This window comes from Talpa occidentalis, unplaced genomic scaffold (assembly GCF_014898055.3).
Source record: "Talpa occidentalis isolate TD23 unplaced genomic scaffold, MPIMG_talOcc4v2.1 talOcc4.15, whole genome shotgun sequence".
NCBI classification, from domain to species: domain Eukaryota; kingdom Metazoa; phylum Chordata; class Mammalia; order Eulipotyphla; family Talpidae; genus Talpa; species Talpa occidentalis.
The window spans coordinates 55,576,939-55,598,667 of NW_023601543.1; positions in this window are offsets into that span (position 1 = coordinate 55,576,939).

Consider the following 21,729-nt stretch of genomic DNA (forward strand, 5'->3'; position numbering starts at 1 on the left):
ATCAATGCCTTTTTTTGCACACCAATGCATGAAAACTCAGCCTTTTTTGACTTTGGCAAGTTATAGGGACTCACATAAAGCAACATTACATCTGGTTGATCCTTTTCCAGGAATTTAATAACTTCCCACCACCATTTGGGGGGATTCTAAGATAGAACTTTAAACAACTTATCTCTTAAAGATGGGCTGATTTTTATAATATGAGGCCCACAAATTTGGTTTTAAAAAGTTATGAATATGTTCACTGATTCCAATTATATACTTCTAATGGTTCATGCACACAGAGCTATCTGGAAAGAAAGGAAGGGAAATGTTAACCTCCAGAACTGAGAGGGTAAATAATGAAGATTTCATTAGTCAACTTCTGGAAATTGTAAATCTATCCAAAGTTGTAGGTATGGTGCACTGGCAAGGTCACCAAAAACTGAATTGAAAAATCACCTATGGGTTGGGCCTCCCTTGTGGCACAAGGGGTTAAACATAGATCTGTGAAAATATCCGCAGCCTCTGCAGCACCAGTTCAAGCACTGGCCAGGGAGGTGACCCACATGGTGCAGCAGACCTCTCCTGTCTCACCCTCTGCTCCCCTTAGCCGTGCAATTCAGTCAGTCTGTCTGTTCTGTTCCCCACTCTGTCTCTGGTGAATCCTCTCACCCTCTATACCCCTGGCATGTACCCCAGTTATTGTGTGCATAAATTACTAAATCTTTTTTTAAAAAGGAAAAAAAAAGAAAAATCACCTACGGAAACTGAAAAGTATCCAAGGCAGCCACCTGTCTCCCTGTGTTCGAAATCCCACTCCTTCCACTCTTCAACCTGGACTCTGTGCCTACAGGCTATACTGTCAGTGACCTCCTAAGGGTGAAATAATGGCAGGGGGGAGTTAAACGGTAGGCAGGAAAGAAAGGGTTAACATATCTTAAAGGAAGGGTATTTCTGTCTGAAAACCTTGTGGGATCAATAACAAAATATATTCACCAAGCTACCCATGTAGGGAAAGATACTGCTCTCTAATGGGTGCAGCTGTGCTTAGCTGGGCTGAAACTCCTTTTTTTTTTTTTTAAGATTTATTTATTTATTTGTACAAGCACTGGGTACAGTCAGAAGCACGTAAGGATGAGAGAATTCACCAGAGCCAGAGTGGGGGACAGAACAGGCAGACTGACAAAATACACTGCTGAGGGGAGCAGTGGGCATGGCAAGAGAGGTCTGTCGCACCATGTGGGACCCTCCCAGCCGCCGGGGATGGAACTGGCTCTGCAGAGTCTGTGGGCAGCTTCGCAGCCCAGTGCTCAACTGTTGCGCCACCAGGGGAGGCCCTGGGCTGAAACTCTTATATGCAATTGAGACAAGAATTAAAACCAGTCCTTGGTGCCAAAGAATAGACTCTCAGTCTGCCCCAGGGAATGTCCCTGTGGGAATAAAATAATGGGGATTTATGTCTAGTGAAGACTGGCAATTTTACTGTAGTGCCCTGTGACCTGGGAACTTTTTAATATCTCTAAGTATATGTGCACATTTTCTCTGGATGGGTGGAAGCTCTTACCCTGGCTCAGAGCAAACACTGCTCAAGGAAATCACCCCACAGTTTGGACTCCCCACCTCTATCCAGAGTGATAATGGTGTTGCCTTTATTTAAACGTGACTCAGGAAATATGAAAAAAAAAATAGAAATATCTGGAGGTTATACTCTTTATGGAGACCTCAATCCTTGGGAAAAGCTGAAAGAAAAGGATACTCCAGACTCTCAACCAGACACTCTCAAAAAATTTGTCAAAAGACAAATTTGACATGGGACAAATTGCCCTGCTGTGAAGCTGGGTGGCCCTTTGAAGCAATTTGTCACTTAACCCCTTTGATTCTATACAGGAGACCATTCCTCTGGACTAAGGGGGAAGGAACACTACCTATTTCTGGAATTTATAATCAATGTATTAAGTCCTATGTTGTTTTCCTAAGTCAGAATCTAGCTATTTTGCATATGTTTGTCTCTAACAGGTTGCAACATTCTACAGATGTCCCATCGCATAACTACTACCCTGATAATCAGAAGCTTATGAAGACCTGGAAAAGTCATCATTCTGAGGACCAGCTTGTTGCCACTATACAGTCCTCCTCATCACCCACTCTGCCCTAAAGTTAGATGGATTTGTTATCCTTCGGGAATACTTTTCCACTTAAGGGAGTGGACTGCAATTCCTACTGCTGCCTTGGCTTTAAAGCTCATTAGACTTCCCCCAGCCAGACATAATGACAATCTCAGTGCTAACCTTACTTATGAGTTTTTTGCAAACAATGAAAACAGGGGTGAACACCTTTCTTAGATGGATGTAGTGTTATGCTCAGGCAGGAAATTCAGACCTCTTGCTGAGTGTGTGCCCCAATGGTCTACTCTAGTACGTCAGGGCTCCTCTGGTGAGTGTTCCCCTTACAAGGAACAGACTAGATTTAATTGTAGAAGTTCATTCTTTCAACCCAAGAACAGAATTCCACATTCTCTTCAGTCACTGGGTAAAACGTGTCCAAATGACCTGAGACACAATCACAAATTGGTCAAGAAAGACAAGCAACTTCACACTCACTCATTATCAGGTATCCCCCCTCCTGCCTAAATGACTGGTTAGACTCTTGGGGAGGGAAAATCAGGATTCAGTGGCAAAAATGACTCACAATGTTAGGTCTTTTATTAAAAAAAAAAAGATTTATTTGTTTGTTTATTTATTTATTTATTTATTTATTTATTTATTTATTTATTTATTTATTTATACAAGAACCAGGGTACAGGCCAGATGCGTGGGGGTGGTGGTGAGAGTATTCACCAGAGACAGAGCGGGGAGCAGAACAGGCAGACTGATGAAATACACTGCTGAGGGGAGCAGCGGGCATGACAGGAGAGGTCTGCCGCGCCATGTGGGACCCTCGCCAGCCGGCCGGGATCAAACCGGCACTGCAGAAGCTGTGGACAGCTTCACAGGGCAGCGCTTAACTGCCTGCGCCACCAGGGGAGGCCCTCATGATGTTAGGTCTTATCTTTGGGATAGAAGTTTCATTCTGCTGCTTTATCTACTGTGTTCTGCAATTTACATGTAAATATCCCTCATAGCAGGGTGTTCAGAGCCCCCACTTATATGACTTTCCAGGTGACCTCTATGGTTCCCCACTTAGAAAATGAAAACACAAAATGTCTTTATTTAAGGTAACATACCACCCATTTAATAATAATAGCAGGAAACAGCCAATGAGAATGAAGTCCATTCTCCATTGGTTTTAAGAATAAAGTCATTTAAATGGAAGGGGGGAACCACTGTAACTGGACCTTTTTTATTTTGTAGCCTAAAATCTTTCAGAAAAGTGTTTTATAATTTTCTTTGTATAAGTCCTTCACCTCTTTTGTTAGGTTTATTCCCAAGTATTTGATTTTTTTGACTCAATTATAAAAGGGATGGTTTTCTTGATTTCTTCTTCAGATTGATTGTTTGTGTATAGGAAGGCTACTGATTTTATGTGTGTTGATTTTGTATCCTGCTACTTTACTATAGGTAAAACACTACCAGACATACACCTCAGTAACATCTTTAAAGACTCATCACCCAAAGCAAAGTAAGTCAAGGAAAAGATAAACACCTGGGATTACATCAAACTGAAAAGCTTCTGTACAGCAAAGGAGACATTAACCAAAACAAAGAGACACCCCACTGAATGGGAAAAAAAATCTTTTTGCTCCATACAACTGATAGGGGACTGATCACAAAGATATACAAAGATCTCACACAACTCAACAAAAACAAAGTAAACAATCCAGGCAAGAAATGGACAGAAGAACTTAAAAGACATTTCTCCGAAGAGGAAATGCAAATGGCCAACAGGCATATGAAGAAATGTTCAACATCCCTTATCATCAGGGAAATGCAAATCAAAACCACACTGAGATACCACCTTACACTAGTGAGAATGACACATATCAAAAAGAACAAGCAACAACAAATGTTGGCGAGGATGTGGTGAAAAAGGAACTCTCCTACATTGCTGGTGGGAGTGCAAACTGATCCAACCACTATGGAAAGCTGTCTGGAGGTTCCTCAGTCTACTAAAAATGGAGCTATAATATGACCTGGCAATTCCCTCCTAGGGACACAAAAACATTGATTCAAAGGAACATCTGTACCTTGTTTATTGCAGCACTATTTACAATAGGTAAAGCCTGGAAACAACCCAAATGCCCAAAAATAGATGACTGGATCAAGAAGTTGTGGTATATATACATAATGGAATATTATTCAGCAATCAAGATAAACTCATTCCATTTGCAGCAATATGGATGGAGCTAGAAGGAATCATGTTCAGTGAAATAAGCCAGAAGGAAAAAGAATAAAATATCAGATGGTTTCACTTATAGCAAGAATATAGGGGAAACAAATAAGACATCAGAAGAAAAAATAATAAGAATACAAAACACAACAAAACAAAACAAAAACAAACAGACAATTATAAATCAGAGACATCCTACAGGGGAGGAGGTGGGAGAGGTACCAGAGGGAGGGAGGGAGGAGCACAGAGAACTGAGTGAGGTGATGGTGCAGGGGTGCATTGGTGAAGGAATTTCTATGGGGACTACACCTGAGGGGGTGGGGGGAAGCAAATATTGTTTAGAAATGAACAATCATGTAAAAAAAATAATAAAAACCCTAAAAAATAAAACAAACAAACAAACAAACAAAAAAAGTCTTTCAGAACAGAAAGGTCTCAACTAAGCAGAATCAAATAATGAACTGAACACGTATTTTCCTTCTCTCTCACTTCCCTCTTCTGTGCAATTTACTCCCCAGCTGCATTCCTAGGAAACTTGTGAACTGTGTTATTTTTCCAACAGAATTCACTGCAACCCTTCAGAAGCAGATGTGATAGCATCAGAGCAAGCCTCTGCTGCCACTAAGTGTTGTTAGCCCCACAGGAACACTCTCTGCTGGAAAAGAGACACACCATAACTCCTGATGCCTGTACCAACTGGTGCCTCCTGGGATCTGGGAATGAGAAGCTCCCCATTCTCTCTATGTCCTGCCTCTCCCCCACTGTTTCACCCAGGCTTTCAGAGAACTGACTTCATTAGGGTGCTAAGCCAATTACCAAGTCCTTTGTTGGCCACCTCATATAATAAACTCCTCTGGGCAAAGATTTCTCATGGCTCAAAGTTTGGCTTTTTGGTTGTGAGTGAAAGGCCTGGTTTAGTTCCTTACACCACTTCTAGGTATTTAGTCCAAAAATATGAAAACATCACTATGAAAAGATTTATGCCCTACTATGACCATAGGAACAATATTCACGATAGCCTAGTCATGGAACCAATGTAAATGCTCATCAATAGATGACTAAAGAAATTGTGGCATGTCTTCAATGGAATGTTGCTCATCTATTAAAAGAGATGAAATAATGTCTTATGGAACAAAATGGATTGATCTTGAGGTCAGTATGCTAAGTGAAATAAGTCAGAAAGTGAAAGACAGTTATCAGATGGTTTCACTCATTTGCACAAATAAATAGCCAATGAATATGACCCAGCAAAACACAACAAAAACAACTCTTTGACTCTGAAAAAATATAGTGGTTTCCAGAGGAAATGGATGGAAGGGAGAAAAGGAGAGGGGAGGAAAGTTGATAGTGTATTGGTACTGGAATTTTGGTAGAGGGTGGGTGAAGCATGAGTACTTATGGAGGTGTGAAGTTGTACTCCTGAAATTATATAGTTATGTAAACAATTGGCAGATCAATAAATTTTTGAAAGATTTATTTATTTATTTATTTATTTATTTATTTATTTATTTATTTATTTATTTATTATACAAGCACTGGGTACACTCAGAAGTGTGGGAGGTGAGAGAATTCACCAGAGCCAGAGCAGGGAGCAGAACAGGCAGACTGACGAAGAACACTGCTGAAGGGAGCAGTAGGCAAGACAGGAGAGGTCTGTCACTTCATGTGGGACCCTCGCCGGCGGCCAGGGATTGAACCGGTGCTGCAGAGGCTGGGGGCAGCATCACAGCCCAGCGCTCAACCACTGCGCCACCAGGGGAGGCCCAGATCAATAAATTTTGAGACAAAAAGAAACAAAAACAAAAACAAAGCTGTCTGTTACTTGCAAGCTCTTGTTCAAAGGGCAATATATTTATTTATTTTTAAAAAGATTTATTTATTTATACAAGAATCGGGGTATAGGCCAGATGTGCGTGAGGGTGGAGGATTCACCAAAGACAGAGTGGGGAACAGAACAGGCAGACTGACTGAAATACACTGCTGAGGGGAGCAGCGGGCAAGACAGGAGAGGTCTGAGACGCCATGTGGGTTGCTCCGCAGCCGGTGGGGATCGAACTGGCACTGTAGAGGCTGTGGACAGCTTCACAGCACTGCGCTCAACTGCCTGCGCCACCAGGAAGGCCCAGGGCAAGGTATTTAATTTCTTTGATCCTCAGTTTTCTCATCTGTAACATGAGAATAATAGTACCTACCTCATATGGTTGTAAGAAATAATTGAAAATAGGGCCTCCCCGGTGGCACAGCGGGTTGAACACAGCGCTGTGAAGCTGTCCACAGCCTCTGAAGCTTGGGTTCAATTCCCGCCCAGCCAGGGAGAAACCCACATGGTGAGGTAGACCTCTGCTGCCTTGCCCCCTGCTCCCCTCAGCAGTGTCTTTGGTCTGTCTGCCTGTTCTGTTCCCTGCTCTATCTCTGGTGAATTCTCTCACCCTCCCGCACCTCTGACTTGTACCCCAGTTCTTGTATAAATAAATAAGTCTTTTTTTAAAAAAGAGAAATATTTGAAAATATTTTTGAACAGAGCTTGGAAAGTAGCAAAAGACTCGATAAATGTTAGCTATTATGAGACCTTGCAGAAGCCCCAACATTGACTATCATTGTAAGTATTCCCTAAGCCTTGACATTTAGTATTTCTTCTTTCAGATATAAAAATTGTAACCAAAGTGGGCCTCCCCTGGTGGCGCAGTGGTTGAGCACTGGGCTGTGAAGCTGCCTGCAGCCTCTGCAGCGCCGGTTCGATCCCCAGCTGCAGGCGAGGGTCCCACATAGCATGACAGACCTCTCCTTCCACGCCTGCTGCTCCCCTCAGCAGTGTATTTCATCAGTCTGCCTGTTTTGTTCCCTGCTCTGGCTCTGGTGAATTCTCTCATCCTCCCATGCTTCTGACTGTACCCAGTGCTTGTATAAATAAATAAATAAATAAATATTTTTTAAAAAATTGAAAACTTAAAAAAAAAAATTGTACCCAAAGTGTTGTTCTTGCAATTTGCATCATAATCTCTACTGAGGATTTCTTAAAAATGGACATTTCTAGGTATCTGCCTCCATACCTATTGAATCAGAATCTCTGAGTGTGAGGCTCAAGAATCTATGTCTTAATTATGCCCTCAGAAACAGTGGAACCACTGCTTTGTCATTTTGTTGGCCTAATAGGGAGTTCTTCTAATAAAAGTAATGTTGAAGTCTTTCCTAATAAACTTTAGCCACAGGAATTGCACCTGGGACTTTCATAATTAAGCAAGCAGTTCTCTTACAGTCAGTAGGTGTAAGAATCCTTAATAAGAGCTGAGTTCAACTAGCTTAGCAACAAGTGAGTTCTTAATATGGGTAGATAGCTATTAAATTACAGATTATCATTGGTTGCACCAAAAATCCACTGTACTTTTTAACATCTCAAGAGGGCTCTCCCCCATGAAAACTCATATCTGATATCATAATGACAGTCACAAAATTAATTTTAAATGCTCCATGGTTTAAGTTTTACATTAGGAATTTATCTAGTCCCCAAAGCAATGCATATGTTGTTTTACACCATCAAGGCTTTGGGGAACAAATCTTAATAGTACTAATTCTGTGATTAACCATCCTACCCCATCAGCAGAGAAATTAAATTGCTGTTACAGGTTTATCTTTTATCCACTGAATCAGACCAGCCCTCTGCCACATATTTATGAAGTTTAAACCATGGTTCCTACCTTACTGCTTCTTTCATGCAAAACCAAATCCAACACTATTTAATGCAAAGATTTAGTCTCTCAAATGTTTACTCATTATGTAGACAAACAGAGTCAAGGACACTAAGGCATTTGCTCCTGAGGAAAAAAAACAAACAAACAAACATAGATTTGATAGAAATCAGACCTTGAGATTTTATTGACAAATGTTCCATGGAGTCTCCACAAGAGGTAAGAGTTCAGGACTTTTAGTCTCAAAAACTGACCCAGACTCTAATGTTTTACTCAGTAGTCCTAATATATTTTTGGAAATCAAATCAGTTCTATGATACAACAGTTCAGTCCTGAGCCCTGAACTGATTTTAAGCATGCTGGAACTTCCCAGGTATTAAGAACAGGCTTAACTCCCAAGGTCTGGTTGTCAGCATTCTGACCCCAGGGCATCTATAGGATAGGTAAGTTTCTTTTTTTTTTTTTTTAAGATTTATTATTTATTTATACAAGCACTGGGTACAGTCAGAAGCGTGGGAGGGTGAGCGAATTCACCAGAGACAGAGTGGAGAGCAGAGCAAGCAGACTGATGAAACACACTGCTGAGGGGAGCAGCGGGTGACAGGAGAGGTCTGCGTGCCATGTGGGATCCTCGCTGGCGGCTGGGGATCGAACCGGTGCTGCAGAGGCTGCAGACAGCTTTGCAACACAGCCCTCAACTGTTGCGCCACAGGGGAGGCCCAGGATAAGTAAGTTTCTGATCAAGTCTCAAGGCCCCTGCAAAAATCAAATTGACAGGTTTCTGGTATGTCTACACTCCATGTATTTATAACATTCTCTTCTACATGGTTACACATTGACTAATGATTTCGGTCCAAGAGCTTTTCATCATTTTTACTATGATTGCCTTTATCATTGGCTACATAAAGAACTTTATTAAACATATGCATTATAGCAGTATAAAAGACATAATCCATTCCCTGAGCTTAGACTCTTTTGTTTTGCTTTTATTTTTTATTTTATTTTATTTATTTTTACACCATTTTTCATTTTTGCACAATGTATGGATTTTCACCTTAGTTATAGTCCTCATAAAATTCCCACCCCCCCTTGTTTTGATCCTACTCCCAGCTCCCCACCTGCCCCCCCCCCACGGGAGTACGTCTCTGGTTTATAGTTTGTTGATTTTCATTTTTACTTTATTATAATTTGTCTTTTTCCTGGTCTCTTATTTAGGTTTTCTAAATTCCTGCTATGAGTGAGACCATCCGATATTTTTATTTTTCTTTCTGGCTTATTTCACTAAGCATGATCCCTTCCAGCTCCATCCATGTTGATGCAAATGCCATGAGTTTATCTTTCTTGATTGCTGAGTAATATTCCATTGTGTATATGTACCATACCTTCTTGATCCAGGCATCTATTTTTTGGGCATTTGGGTTGTTTCCATAGCTGAGCTATTGTAAATAGTGCTGCTATAAACATAGGGGTGCAGGTGCCCTTTTGAATTAATGTTTCTGTGTCCTTTGGGTAAATACCAAGGAGTGGAATTGCTGGATCATATGGAAGCTCCATCTTAAGCAGATTGAGGAATCTCCACACAGCTCTTCATAGTGATTGGACCATTTTTCACTCCCACCAGCAGTGCAGGAGTGTTCATTTTTCTCAACATCCTTGCCAACATTTGTTGTTGCTAGTTTTTTTTTTTTTTAATATGTGCCATTCTCACTTGTGTAAGATGGTATCTCATTGTAGTTTTGATTTGCATTTCCCTGATTATCAGTGATGTTGAACATTTTTTCATATGCCTAGTGGCCAGGAGAAGTTTATTTTTAGTTCTCCTTACCATTTTTTTTATTTTAAAGATATATTTATTTATTTATACAAGCCCTGGGTACAGTCAGAAGTGCGGGAGGGTGAGAGAATTCACCAGAGCCAGAGCAGGGAACAGAACAGGCAGACTGATGAAGTACATTGCTGAGGGGAGCAGCGGGTGGCAGTAGAGGTCTGCGCGCCATGTGGGACCCTCCTCCCGTGGCCGGGGAGCAGCCGGGGATCGAACCGGCGCCGCAGAGGCCGCGGGCAGCTTCGCAACCCAGAGCTCAACCGCTGCGCCACCAGGGAGGCCCTCCTTCCCATTTTTTGACTGGGTTATTTACTTTGTTTTTGTTGCGTCTTGTCAGCTCTTTGTAGATTTTTGTGATGAGTCTTTTTTTTTTTTAAGATTTATTTATTTATTTATGCAAGCACTGGGCACAGTCAGAAGCGCGGAAAGGTTAGAGAATTCACCAGAGCCAGAGCAGGGAACAGAACAGGCAGACCTACGAAAAACACTGCTGAGGGGAGCAGCGGGCGTAGCAGGAGAGGTCTGCTCACCATGTGGGACCCTCCCCTGCGGCCAGGGATAGAACCGGTGCTGCAGAGGCTGCGAGCAGCTTTGCAGCAGAACACTCAACTGCTGCAGAACACTCAACTATGATCAGTCTTTTATCATAAGTGTTGTGTGCAAAAATTTTCTCCTAATCAGTGGGGTGTCTCTTTGTTTTGGTTACTATCTCTTTTGCTGTACAGAACAGAGTTTAGACTCTTAAAGGATTATATTTACCTGATTAATTTCCGAGCCTCTAAAGCTTTGCTCCAGTGGTTTTTTTGTTACATTTTTTAAAATTTTTACTAGAAAGTATCTCATTGTAGTTTTGATTTGCATTTCCCTGATAACAAATGATGTTGACTTTTTTTTCATATGCCTGTTGGCCATTTGTATTTCGTCTTTGGAGAAGTTTCTTTTAGCTCTTCTGCCCATTTTTTTAACTGGGTCGTTTACTTTTTGTTGAGTCACATCAGCTCTTTGTAGATTTTTGTGATCAGTCCTTTATCATCAGTGTTGTGTGCAAAAATTTTCTCCCAATCGGTGGGCTGTCTCTTTGTTTTGGTTACTGTCTCTTTTGCTCTACAGAAGCTCTTTAATTTGATGTAGTCCCAGTTGTTTATTTTTGCCTTCACTATCATTGCTTTGGGTGATGTGTCTTTAAAAAGGTTACTGAGGTGTATGTCATAGTGTTTCGCCTATATTTCCTTCTATATATTTTATGGTTTCAGGTCTTATATGGTTCTTTAATCCATTTTGAGTTGATTTTTGTGTATGGTGTGAGGTAGTGGTCAAGCATCATTCTTTTGCATGTAGTGACCCAGTTTTCCTAGCATCATTTATTGAAAAAACATTCTTTGCTGCATTGCATATTCTTTGCTCCTCTGTCCAAGATTAGTTGACCATAAATCTGTGGGTTTATTTCTGGATTTTCTATTCAGTTTCATTGGTCTGTGTGTCTGTTCTTGTTCCAATACCATGCAGTTTTGATGATTATTGCTTTGTAGTATAGTTTGAAGTCTGGGAGTGTGATACCGCCATTTCCTTCTTTTTTTTCAGAAGAGCTTTGGTTTTTGGTGGCTCCATATGAATTTCACCCATATTTTTTTCTATTTCTTTGAAGAATGTCATTGAAATTTTTATTGGAATAGCATGGACTATGTAAATTGCTTTTGGTAGGGTGGACATTTTCATGTTCAACATCACTTGTAATCAGGGAAATGCAAATCAAAACTGCAATGAGATACCATCTCACACCAGTGAGAATGGCACATATTAAAAAAAACTAGCAACAACAAATGTTGGCAAGGATGTGGAGAAAAAGGAACTCTCCTGCACTGCTGGTGGGAGTGCAAACTGGTCCAACCACTACAGAAAGCTGTGTGGAGATTCCTCAACCTACTAAAGATAGAGCTTCCATATGAACCAGCAAGTCCACTCCTAGGTATTTACCCAAAGGACAGAGAAACATTAATTCCAAAGAGCACCTGCACCCCTATGTTTATAGCAGCACTATTTACCATAGCTAAGCTTTGGAAACAACCCAAATGCCCAAAAATAGATGACTGGATCAAGAAGATATGGTACATATACACAATGGAATATTACTCAGCAATCAAAAAAGATAAACACGTGCAGTTTGCAGCAACATGGATGGAGCTGGAATGGATCATGCTCAGCGAAATAAGCCAGAAAGAAAAATAAAAATACCAGATGGTCTCACTCATAGCAGGAATTTAGAAAACCTAAATAAGGGACCAGGAAAAAGAATAACTATAAGAAAGAAAAAAATCAAAATCAAAAAACAACTATGAACCAGAGACACAATATGGGGGGGCGGGGAAAGGAGGGATTTGGGTTAAAATAAGGGGGGTGCAATTGCATGGGGAATATAAAAATAAAAAAATAAAAATAATAAAAATAATTTAAAAATAAAAAAAAAATCTAGCAACAACAAATGTTGGCGAGGTTGTGGAGAAAAGGGAACTCTCCTGCATTGCTGGTGGGAGTGCAAACTGGTCCAACCACTATGGAGAGCTGTGTGGAGATTTCTGGACCTACTAAACATAGAGCTTCCATATGATCCAGCAATTCCACTCCTAGGTATTTACCCAAAGGACACAGAAACATCAATTCCAAAGAACACCTGCACCCCTATGTTTATAGCAGCACTATTTACAATAGCTAAGCTATGGAAACAACCCAAATGCCCAAAAATAGATGCCTGGATCAAGAAGATGTGGTACATATATGCAATGGAATGTTACTCAGCAATTAAAAAGATAAACACATGCAGTTTGCAGCAATATGAATGGCGTTAGAAGGGATCATGCTCAGCGAAGTAAGTCAGAAAGAAAAAGAAAAATACCAGATGGTCTCACTCATAGCAGGAATTTAGAAAACCTAAATAAGGGATCAGGAAAAAGACTAGTTGATACAAACTAAAAATCAAAATCAACAAGCAACTATAAACCAGAGACACACTACGTGTGTGGGGGGGGAGAGGATGGATTAGGGTCAAAATAAGGGGTGGTGCAATTGTATGGGGAATATAACCAAAATGAAAATGCATGCATTGTGCAAAAATGAAAAATGATGAAATAATTACATAAAATAAAATATTAAAAAAAAACAATCATGGATGTAATAGATGTACTAGATATACCCCAAACCAGCCGTGGATGTTAATACTGGAATTTGAACACTTGACAAGGCTACAGTGTTTAATTTTTCAAAATGTGTAATCTACAACTTTATGCACCATTATATGGACTTTATTGTGAATGTTTCCCCTGAAGTTGTCGTGTGCAGTGCGTACAGATTAAAGCTTCAGTTCTGACTCTTGGGAGAATTCTGAGGTTAATGGCTATGAGTGACCAAAGTTCATTTGCAAGGATTCAGAAGGAAGTTAATTTTCTTTTCTTTTCTTTTTTTTTTAAAGATTTGTTTATTTATGCACAGAGGAATTGGGGTGTAGGCCAGAAGTGCAGGGGTGGGGGTGAGAGAATTCACCAGAGACAGAGTGGGGAGCAGAGCAGGCAGACTGACTGAAATGCATTGCTGAGGGGAGCAGCTGGTGAGACAGGAGAGGTCCGCTGTGGGTTAGTTCCCTGCCTGGGGATTGAACTCAGGCTGCAGTGGTGATAGCGCTGAGACTTAACCCCTAAGCTGCCTGGGAGGCCCTGAAGCTAATTTTCAAGGAAGGAACACAAATTTTTTCCCACACAACTCTTTAATATGGCTTTCAGGCTACCGTTGTGCAACCCATTTTTTAATCCTCTTATCCAAGTGAGTTTGTTATTTTACTTTCAATTTAACTAATTTATAATTAACAACACGTTAATAGATATTTTATAAGTAAATAGAACTACCCACACTTCACACTTCTCCATCCTGAACACAACAGTAGCTTGTATTTCTCCAGAACCCCTTATGATCATTATTCATATGTGCACATGACTTTCTTCACCCAAAGGACACAAAAACATTAAATGAAAAGGATACCTGCACTCCTATATTTATTGCAGCACTATTTATAATAGGTAAGACTTGGAATCCACCCAAATGACCAAAAATAGACAGCTGGATCATGAAGATGTGGTATAGACACACAATGGAATACTATTTAGCAATCAAAAAAGATAAACTAATATCATTCACAGCAACATGGATGGAACTGGAAGAGATTATGCTCCATGAAATAAGTCAGAAGTAAAAAGAAAAATATCAGATGGTTTCACTTATGGGAGGAATATAGGGGAACCATGCAAGGGATCAAGGAAAAATATAATAACAATAAACAACACAACAGAACAAAACAATAATAAACATACAACTATAGATTGGAGACATTCTACAGGGGAGAAGGGGTGAAAGGGATCACAAAAAGGGCAGGAAGAGCACATGGGACTATGGTAATGGTGCATGGGTTCTATGGGGACTACACCTGAGAAAAGAAAGCAAACATTGTCAACAAAAATATCAACAATGAGGTCCTCCCCTGGTGGCGCAGGCGGTTGAGCGCTGGGCTGTGAAGCTGCCGGCAGCCTCTGCAGCACCAGTTTGATCCCCGGCTGCCGGGCGAGGGTCCCACAAGGCGTGCAGACCTCTCCTGCTGCCTGCTGCTCCCCTCAGCAGTGTATTTCGTCAGTCTGCCTGTTCTATTCCCCGCTCTGTTTCTGGTGAATCCTCTCACCCTCCGGCGCTTCTGACTGTACCCAGTGCTTGTATGTATAAATAAATAAATTAATCATTAAAAAAAACCAATGATGTGGGGCCTCCCTGGTGGCGCAGCAGTTGAGCGCTGGGTTGCGAAGCTGCCCGCAGCCTCTGCAGTGCTGGTTCGATCCCGGCTGCTCCCCGGCCACCTGAGGAGGGTCCCACATGGCGCGCAGACCTCTCCTGCGGCCCGCTGCTCCCCTCAGAAGTGTACTTCGGTCCTTCTCCCCGCTCTGGCTCTGGTGAATTCTCTCACCCTCCTGCGTTTCTGACTGTACCCAGTGCTTGTATAAATAAAAAATATAAATAAATAAATAAATCTTTAAAAAAAAAAAACAATAATGTAAATATGTACAAATAATACATATTTAAAAAAATAATATATTTTAATATATATTTTAAAATTAACTATATATTTTATATATCTATATTTTAAAATAAAATATATATGTATTTTTTAAATTAGGGGAAAAAGACTTTATTTCTTTTAGACCAGTTTTAGGTTCACAACAAAATCGATGGGAAGGCAGAGATTTATCATATAATCCCCTCCCCACCAACAAACGCATCATTTCCCCCATCTCATCAACATGCTCCACCTATACTGGTGTATTTGTTATAAATGACACATTGTAATCACTCAAATTCCATATTTTGTGTCATGGTTCACTCTTGGTGTACATTCTATAAATTTGGGCAATGTATAATTACATGTGTCCATTATTATATCACATAGAATATTTTCAGTGTCCTAAAAAATCCCCTGTGCTATGCCTAGCCATTCCTCTCCCCCAAACCTTGGGAACAGTTGATATTCACACTACTTTCTCAACAGTTCTGCCTTCCCAGAATGTCACAGGAAAGGAAGGATATAGAATGGATCCTTTAAAGATTGGCTTTTTTCACTTAGTAATATGCATTTAATATTTATCCATGTCTTTATTATTTGATACCTCATTTACTTTTAGCGTATAAATTATAGTATTTAGTATTATAAATAATACTAAATTATTTATAATACTTTTAGTATTATAAATAATACTGCATTGCCAGGATACACCACAGTCTATCCATTCATATTGGTTGAAGGAGTGCTCATCTACTAATCTTGATTGCTTCTAAGTTTTGGCAATTATGAATAAAGCTGGTATAAATATGCACGATAGGTTGTTGTGTGGGCATAGGTTTTCAACTCCTTTGTGTAAATACCAAGGGTCAAGATGAATGGGTTGTATGGTGAGAGTATATTTAGTTTTCTTTAAAAAAAAAAACAAAATACCAAAACTGACTTCCAAATTGCCTGTATCGTTCTACATTCCTGCCAGGACTGAATGATAGTTTCAGTTACATTATATCCTCTTTAGTATTTGGTGTTGCCAGTTTTCTAGATGTTGGCCTTTCTAATAAGAAAAAGTGTGTGGTGGTATCTTTTTGTTAATTTGTACTTCCCTGATGACATATGATGTGTAACATCTCATGTGCTTTGTCACCATCTATATGTCTTCTTTGGTGAGGTGTGTGTTATAGTTTCTGACCCATTTTTAAAATCAGATTGTTTGTTTTCTAGTTTTAACAGTTCTTTAGATATTTTGAATAGTAATCCATTATCAGACATGTCTTTTGAAAATATTTGCTACCAGTCTGTGACTAGTCTTCTCATTTTCTTGACATTGTCTTTTGCAGAGCAGAAGTTTTTAATTATAATGAAATACAATTTACCAGTTAATTTTTTCATGGATTATGCCTTTGGCATTACCATATCTTTTTCTAATAGTTATAAGCATAGTGCGTACATAAATTGGTTCTACTTTTTCTATATTTTTAAGATTTATTTATTTTTAAACAAGAGCTGGGGCACAGGCCAGAGGTGCAGGAGGGTGAGAGGATTCACCAGAAACAGAGCGGGGAATAGAACAGGCAGACTGACGAAATACACTGCTGAGGGGAGCAGCAGGCAAGACAGGAGAGGTCCCTCTGCTGCGCCATGTGGGATACTTGCCTGCCGGCTGGGATGAAACCCACACTGCTGAGGCTCTAGACAGCTTCACAGCATGGCGCTCAACCCGTTGCACCACCGGGGAGGCCCTACTTTTTCTATTTAATATCATTTTATAAACACTGATCGATGTTGCTCCAAAGTCTTTGCATTTTTTTTTAGTGGATGTATAACATTCCTTACAGTTGATATACTACAATGCATTTGATCTCATTCTCTGAATTCAGCAGAATTAGTGAAATTTCACAACAGTTACAACATGGAAGTGTCTGCATGCAGGGACTCTGCTAGACTTTCTCCACATAGTTTTTATCATCATATATTCATGTTATATTATTTACTCAAATATATTCATTGTTTATTATTGGTCCCTCCCACTTTGATGTTAAATCCACAAGCCAAGGTTCTTTGTCTCACTTGCTCACTGATGCATCACAGACACTACAGTAGTGGTAATGCTCAATAAATACTTGCAAAATAAGTGAATTTTACCTAATTCTCCGATTTGTGAGCTAGTCAAAGGGAATCACTTAAAAAAAAAAAAACTAAAGTCATAGAAACAGAGGGTAGAATGGTGGTTGCCGGATGGTCCCACTCATAGCAGGAATTTAGAAAACCTAAATAAGGGACAAGGAAAAAGACTAATTATAATAAAGTAAAAATCAAAATCACCAAGCAACAATAAACCAGAGACACAGGGTTGGGGGTGGGAAGAAGGGTGTAGGATCAAAACAATGGTGGTGGGAATGGTATGGGGACTGTAACCAAGATGAAAATCCACACATTGTGCAAAAACGAAAAATGATGTAAAAACTATATAAAATAAAAAAAATTAAAAAAAAAAAAAGAATGGTGGTTGCCAAGGGCTGTGTGGTAAAGGAAATGGTTTATTGTTGGTTAAATAATACAGACGTCCAGTTATAAGATGAATAACTTCCAGTAATAAGATTAATACATAACCAAGTAACTTGAAAGTTGTTTAGAGAGTAGATCTTAAATGTTCTCACCACACACAAAAAAATTGGTATATTTGTTATGTTTGATGTTAATCTACAATGTAATGTATTACGATCCATTTGATCTCATTACATATGTATAATGTACACATATTTAATTATGTGACATGATCAATGGGTTAGTTAACCCTATTTTAGTAGTCACTTCACAATATATGTGTGTAACAAATCATCATGCTATATACTTCAACCTAATATAATGTTATATGTCAACTATATCATGAAAAGCCTGGGATATTCACATTGCTTTTTGGGCAAAATTATTATAGCAGGATCTTCTTCCAACACTGTACTAGCCAAATGTACCTTCAACTATAGTCAGGAACACATGATTCTGGAGGAGTATTTGGGCCTCTTACCTAGAGTACTGTCGCCCAGGTTCACAATGTCCATGTCTTGAAAAGATAACATTAGTTAGAAGAGGTAACACTTGGGCCTCCCTGGTGGGGCAAGGGGTTAAGATGCAACCTATGAAGACATCCGCAGCCACTGCAGCATGAGTTTGATCGCTGGACAGGGAGCTACCCACATGGCGCAGCAGACCTCTCCTGACTCACCCACTGCTCCCCTCCACAGTGTATTTCAGTCATTCTGCCTGTTCTGCTCCCCACTCTTCCCCTGGTGAATCCTCTTACCCCCCTCACCTCTGGCCTTTACCCCAGTTCTTGTATGCACAAATGAATATTTTTTTTTTTTTTTAAGAAGAAGAGGTAACACTTGTTTTTCTATTTACCATGAGAGTTTTAACTTAAGGTCAGACTGACAGCAGATGTATCATAAGTGCTTTGAAAGACATCTTTGGAAAATGTACCTCCTTTTTCTGTGGAAATGGACCCAGAAAACTATAGGAACCATAAACAATCCTTTTTCAATATTTTTCATACTGACAACTCATTTAGATTCCAGAAGATCTTTAATAAAATGTGGAAGTTAGCACTTGGAATCTGAGCAAAGGTCGATTTTTTAATAAAAAAAAATAGTGATTAATCTAAAGAAAAGGAGTAGGCCCTACTCAAATGCTGCTCTCCCACACTTGCCGTGCTATCTGTCACATGAAAACAAGAACTCCAGGAGATCTGGAAACTATGCCATAATGTAACAGGAACATTAGAGAAAGAGTGCTAGATAAGTAAAGGAAAAACACTGACATTATTGAGCCATTACTGCCTGCTACAAGTTCATGTCCATATACTACTCAGCATTATTCTGAGGGGAGTATTATTCTTTTCACCTATTTTATAATGAGGAAATTGAGGCACATACAAGTGAAGTGACTTGTCTAAGGGTCAAAATGCAAGTGACAAAAATAGGAATTGAAACCCAGGTTTGATTGAATCCAATCATAATTTTTCTGTGGTAGCTTAATTACATAAAAATTCACTGATAGAAATGGCATTCTGACCCTGAGAAGCTCAGGAGAAATATCCTTCCCTTGGAGCCTTATTTTCCTCATCTATAGGAGCTGGACTTAGTGTTGGCACTATAAATGCCTTTTTTCCCCTGATTCTATTTGATTGTCTTATCATCTTATAAAAGAATTTTAGGCAAAAATTATCTCCATTTTATAAATGAACAGGTCAGAGTTCAAAGAGGTTTTGTGTGGTCACATAGCTAGTATCTGAGAGAGTTAAACTGAACTCATGTTTCTGAATTACTAGATTGAAGTATCAAAGACTACTGGCCAAGGTTACATCACCCTCTATTTGCTTTCCTCATTGGAAAATCCCACAAACCAGGGTTCACGTTAACAAAATATTTACATATTTTAGTGTGATTTGAAATGCTTACATACTTTTACACAAGTTGAATATTTCATCAGTTAGTGGATTATTCTTGTTGTTCAGGGATGAAATAATACATTAACTCACACCTTTTCCAAGCAGTTTGGCTGGGAAGTAGTGATGTTTAAAAAACATTAAGAACCAGACACATCACCCAAAGCAGTGATAGTGAAGGCAAAGATAAACAGCTGGGACTACATCAAATTAAAGAGCTTCTGCACAGCAAAGAGACAATAACCAAAACAAAGAAAAACCCCACCAACTGGGAGAACATTTTTGCACACAACACTAATGATAAAGGACTGATCACAAAAATCTACAAAGAGCTGACAAGATTCAACAAAAACAAAGAAATAATCCAGTCAAAAAATGAGCAGAAGAAATAAAAAGAAACTTCTCCAAAGAGGAAATACAAATGGCCAACAGGCATATGAAAAAATGTTCAACATCACTGATAATCAGGGAAATGCAAATCAAAACTACAATGAGATACCATCTCACACCAGTGAGAATGGCACATATTAAAAAAAAAAAAAACTAGCAACAACAAATTTTGGCGAGGATGTGGAGAAAAAGAACTCTCCTGCACTGTTGGTGGAGTGCAAACTGGTCCAACCACTATGAGAGCTGTGGAGATTCCTCAACCTACTAAAGATAGAGATTCCATATGATCCAGCAATTCCACTCCTGGGTATTTACCCAAAGGACACAGAAACATTAATTCCAAGAGCACCTGCACCCCTATGTTTATAGCAGCACTATTTACCATAGCTAAGCTTTGGAAACAACCCAAATGCCCAAAAATAGATGACTGGATCAAGAAGATATGGTACATATACACAATGGAATATGTAATCAGAAAAGATAAACACATGCAATTTGCAGCAACATGGATGGAGCTAGAAGGGATCATGCTCAGTGAAATAAGCCAGAAAGAAAAAATAAGCCTGTTATGGTCTCACTCATAACAGGAATCTAGAAAACCTAAATAAGGGACCAGGAAAAAGAATAACTATAGGAAAGAAAAAATCAAAATCAACAACTATGACCCAGAGACACACTATGGGGGGGGGGAGACGGGGAAAGGAGGGTTGGGGGTCAAAATAAGGGGGTTGCAATTGTATGGGTAATATAAAAATAAAATTAAAAAAAATAATAAAAAAACATTAAGAACCTACCATGTATACATGTGTAATACCTAAACATTATTCCTGCATTTCCAGAGTTTATTTGATAATTGCAATCCCTTGGAGAACTTGTTAAAAACAAAGATTTCTACAATCCACTGACAACTGCTGATTTAGAAAAAGAACATGTATATTTAATAAGTGCTCACACCACATGAATCTTCACCATGAGCTGGGGCTGATTTTTTTAAGATTTATTTACTTATGCATACAAGAACTGGGGCACAAGCCAGAGGTGTTTGGGGTGAGAGGATTCACCAGAGACAGAGTGGGGAGCAGAACAGGCAGATGTATTGAAATACACTGCTGATGGGAGCAGTGGGAGAGTCAGGAGAGGTCTGCTGCGCCATGTGGGTAGCTCCCTGGCCAGGGATTTAACTTGGGCTTCATTGGTTGCGTCTTAACCCCTTGTGCCACCAGGGAGGCCCCATGGCTGATTTTTAATCACTTTGGCTGACCGGATGGTTTTGACCAGCAGTATACATTCATATTGGTTAAAAGCCATACCATACTAATTGTTAAATATTCTGAATACCAGTCAGCAATGGAGGGATCAATATGTCCAGTTGACAGAAGAAGAATTAAGGTCCTAGGAGACTCAGTAACCTACACAAATATTAATCAGGTAGCAGGGCTACTAGGACATGTTCATTTTCCTACAATTATAATAAGCATCCACCGTCAAAGAGAGAAGGCCATGGCATATATATCAATCAGGATTTTCCAGAGAAAAAGAACCAATAGGAAATATATAAATATAGAGATTTGTTTTAAGGAATTGGCTTTTGTGATTGTGGGAGCTAACAAATCCAAAACCTATAGACTGATGGGCTGGGAATTCAGGCAGAATTTCTATATTACAGTCTTGAAGCAGAATTCTTTCTTTCTTAGAAAACCTGTTTTTGCTCTTCAGGCTTGGGTTAGGCCCACACATATTATTGATGGTAATTTCTCTTATTTAAAGTCAACTGATTGCAAATATAAATCACATCTACAAAATACCTTCATAATAACTTCTAGACTAGTGTTTTACAAACAACTGCACATTTTCATAAAGCTGAAATTAACTAGCATGGGGCATTTGGGACAGCATGGGCATGATTCCCAAAGACTAAATATGCTTCTCCTTCACCAAACTGCTTATTAGTGCTAGAACTTCTCAACTCAGTGACTCAGATGGATTTAAAATA